General features: G+C 43.5%; 1 pseudogene; it reads right to left on the bottom strand.

The window, feature by feature from the left end:
- Positions 1-2,659: 2,659 nt before the first annotated feature.
- On the bottom strand, positions 2,660-4,072 carry LOC100978299 (large ribosomal subunit protein uL4-like; annotated as a pseudogene).
- Positions 4,073-4,346: the final 274 nt, after the last annotated feature.

Genomic DNA, 4,346 nt, shown 5'->3' with positions numbered 1-4,346 from the left:
GTGGGGCAGTTGGTCAGCCTGCAATGAGAATAGTGTGATTGCCTGATGGGTTCATCTTGCCTCCTGCCCAGAAAAACTAATGCATAAAAAACAGCAGGTTTTTGCAGGAAAGAGTTTAATAATCACAGGGCCAGCAAAACAGAAGGATGGGGGTTAATTCTCAAATCAAAATGCAAATCAGAATGCAAAAAGTCTAGAAAACATTAGAAAAAACCAATCTTAGGTTCTTTAGTAATGACATTATCTATAGGAGCAATTGAGGAAGTCACAAATCATGTGACCTCTAGCCAGGTGACTCCCGAGTCGTAAGGGATTATAGAAATTACATCTACATTTTAGCAGAATTCAGGTCTGTCCCATAATCCTAATCTTGTGGCCTTTGATTAGTCTTACAAAGGCTGTTTCAGTCCCCTAAACAAGGAGGAGGTCATTTTAAGGCAGGGACTACTATCATCCTTGCTTCAAAGTTAAACCATAAACTAAATTCCTCCCATGGTTCGCTTGGCCTATATCTAGGAATGAGCAAGGAGAGCCAGCCTGTGAGGCTAGAAAAAAGACAGAGTCAGCAATGCTACATTTCTTTCGCTGTCATAATCTGTAAAGAGGTGGTTTCAATCATCCGTATGGCCCTCTCCAAGTCTCTCTTCTATCCTAATACTAGGTAGATGCATATCTATCCTAATCCTGGATTTAGTTCACCTCTTCCCTATGTACCATTTTGATTTCAAGGCTTTTCAGCTATCTACATGAGCACATAGTGTCTAGTCCATTTGCCACAGCTTTGAGGCCCCTGTAAGTGGGTCCCCTGAGCTCCTCATTAAAGTGCCATGCTTGGTTGAGAAGGACCTGTTGTTTGCCTCTTTGTGTCTTTTGTAGATGCTGTAGGTCTTTGAAGGCTCCATATCCAATACTCTCCTAACACGAATCTGGAATGTACTTTATGACCAGCTATGACCAATCTGTTTGATGTCCATTCTATATGAACAAACATGGGCATTCAAAAAACTTGAAGTTTTAGTGTTGGCTGTGAGGCCCTACTCTTTAACTCCAAGATTTTCCACCAGCCAAGATCTAGTTTTTAGTGGTGCTGGCCATGCCTGTCACATGGGTGCTGTGTTCTAAAGCCAGGAGAGACCGAGGAACCTAAGACAGACAGCTTGGGCTGTTCATCTCACTATTAAGTCTTTCCTAGCCTCTTTCTCTTCCCAAAGAGCTGCCTGTGGGAATAGAGACTTCCCACCAGCTCTCTAGCTTTCTTCTACTTCCCACCCCTCACTCACTTTTTTTAAAAAATGTAACTGGGCGTGGTGGCACACGCCTGTAATCTCAGCTACTCAGGAGGCTGAGGCAGGAGAATCACTTGAACCTGGGAGGCAGAGGTTGTAGTGAACCGGGATCAAGCCACTGCACTCCAGCCTGGGTGAGACAGTGAGACTCGGTCTCCAAAAAAAAGTAAATGAAGCTAAAGAAAAGAAAAAGTATCACATTATAGCATTGAGGATTAGAATATGGCAATATGCATTTCTCAATTTCCTCCACAAAAACAACACAACAATCTCAAACTAAACTTCTTGGACTTATTTCTTAGTCAGAAGTAGCTAACTTCCCAATTAATGTTTAAAACAAAGTTAAAAATTCCTCCTCTAGGCAACTCTATCCAGAGATAGCTTCTAGCTAAGAGAAGCTGGTAATTTGCATATAAAGACTTCTTTTAATTACTCTCTAAAACCTGCAGTTTTTACAAGCTATGTCTGACATAAACTGCTACTTTATCTTGTTGCAAAAGAATTCTTGTGAACCTAATTCCAGAGAGATCAGTCTTGAATGGAGAAAGAGGTTTCCACATAGTATTGAGACCTAATGGCCAAATTTCTCTCCTACTTCTAAATCTCTTGGATCATTGTCTCTAGGAGCTAGTAAGGGGCTTAACACCAAGAGCAAAACTCACTAAATAATCCTTGAATTGGATTAGGGCCTTTTACTTTTATGCATATCTAGTTTGATCATAATTTGTTCAGTTTAGGTCTCTTAACCTTGACACTATTGACATTTTGGATCAGAAAACTTTTTTTTGATGGGGGCACTTTCCTGTCCACTGTAGGATGTTTGCAGCATCCCTGACCTCCGTCTACTAGATGAAAGTTTTACCTACCAGTGGGACAACCAAAAATATCTCCAGTCATTGCCAAATACCCGCTGGGGGAACATCACCACCTCCATTTGAGAAACACTGCTCCAGTTAGATCCAAATTAGGCTGAGCAGAAAGAATTGCGAAGAGGGAAAGAATGAAAGGCTGTCTGTTGATACACAGATTTCCTTTATGTCCTTTGGAATTTATCTCTCCCCTCTCCTCCTTTCTGATTACCTTGAATGTCATTGTTCCTAATCTAAAAGAAGTGGCTAGAGATATTAGGATGTTTGCTCTTAAGGGACCAGGAAAATGAAATTAAACAGGTGTTTGAGAAAGGGAATTGTAAAATCTGGAATAGAAATAGAGGGTGAATACGTCCTCCCAAATTTTCCATAAGTCACGGCTTCTCAAAAAAATTCATGTTTAGAAGAGACGTATGTGTCAGTGGAGGAAGTGTAATGATAATATTCAGTAATTGAGTGTGTACTATGTTCCAAGTTTTCTTGTCACATAGATTTTTGTTTGTTTGTTTCTCACTGCCTGTATAATCAGGTCTTTATTCAAAAGAAGGTGTCCAAAATGATTTGACCTTTATGGAATAATCAAATTTAAGAGTTAATGCAGCAGGCTTCTTTTCCTCTATAGTAGGTTTCTTTTCTGCAGGCTTCTTTTCAGGGGCTGATTTCTTGGTAGCTGCTGCCTTTTTTCCCCACCAGAGGCTTCTTCTGCTTCTTAACACCAACAGCAGCCTTCTTTCCTTTCTTACCTACCACAGGCTTCTTGCCTGCAACCGCCGCCTTCTCATCTGGTTTGGCTTCTAGTGCTGCTGCTGCAGCAGCTGCCTTATCCACCCGGAGCTTGTGATTCCTGGCCTGGCGAAGAATGGTGTTCCGGCGCATGGTCTTTGCATATGGGTTTAGCTTCAACATGATTCTCGAGTTTTTCAGTGGGTTCTTCTTTAGGACTCTGCGATGAATCCTCTTGCTTGGTGCCCGAAGGGCTCTCTTTGGATCTCTGGGCTTTTCAAGATTCTGCTAAGATCTGTATTAATCATCTTGTGCATGGGAAGATTGTAGTCACTCTTGAGGGAAGCGGCTTTACGCCAAGTGCCATACAATTCATCTAGCTTCCGGAAAGCACTTCCAGGCCAAATGCAGAAACGTCCCACGTGCCCACCAGGAGCAAGCTTCGAAATGTTCAGCTTGCTTACATTAAGCAGAGTAATTGCAGGGATGTTTCTGAAGGCCTTGATACCATTATCCTCATTACAGATGATGCGCGGGCCCCTGCGCTGGATACGGCGACGGTTTCTCATTTTGCCTTTGCCAGCTCTCATTCGCTGAGAGGCATCGACCTTTTTGATATCATTCCGGGCTTTAAGTTTCTTAAGGAGCAGAACAGCTTCCTTGGTCTTCCTGTAGCCTGCAACTTTATCTTCGACTACCAAAGGAAGTTCAGGAACTTCCTCAATACGATGACCTGTAGACATGACCAGTGCTGGTAGGGCTGAGGCAGCCAGGGAAGAACAGATGGCACACCGTTTTTGGGTTGTGTTCACTCTACGATGCCAACGGCGCCAGGTTTTGCTTGGTGCAAACATTCGGCCTCCACGACACATGTTTCCAAAAGCACCCTGGCCAGAGCGGTGAGTCCCACCACCTCGAACTCTGGGAGTTCGAGCCACAGCTCTGCCAGTACCCCAAGACTCAGTGCTGGTCTGATGACCTGCTAATTCACTGACAGCGTAGGGCTGTCTGTTGTTTTTGCGCAAGTTGGTGTGAACAAAGTTCACGATATCTGGTCGAATAGGAGCCTTGAATACAGCAGGCAAAGTGACATTTTTGCCAGGTGACTCCCCCTTTTCGGAGCACACTGATATCAGTGGGCGAGCACACGCCATGGCGGAGAGAGGAGAGAGCCACGCTCCTCTCAGCCCGGCTGCTGCCCCAGGAAAAAGCGTCACGTAGATTTTTTATCAGTTACTCTTAATAATAAACAATTTGGTAAGTTCAATATTATTATCATCCCCATTTCACAAAGAGAACGAGGAGGCTCAGAAGGAAGTAACTAGTCCCGGATCACCCAGATAGGAAGTGACGGACATGAGAGAGATTCAAATAAAGACCTTCAGATTAGCAAAACCGTGTTCTTCCTCCTTGGACATGTCCTTCATTGTGCCAGTTTTGGCACTCTCAACCCACAGTAAAAGATTTC

The sequence above is a fragment of the Pan paniscus genome, chromosome 11, assembly GCF_029289425.2.
Source record: "Pan paniscus chromosome 11, NHGRI_mPanPan1-v2.0_pri, whole genome shotgun sequence".
Lineage (NCBI taxonomy): Eukaryota > Metazoa > Chordata > Mammalia > Primates > Hominidae > Pan > Pan paniscus.
Note: the sequence above shows the minus strand (reverse complement) of the source record. Positions and strands in the feature narration are given on the sequence as shown.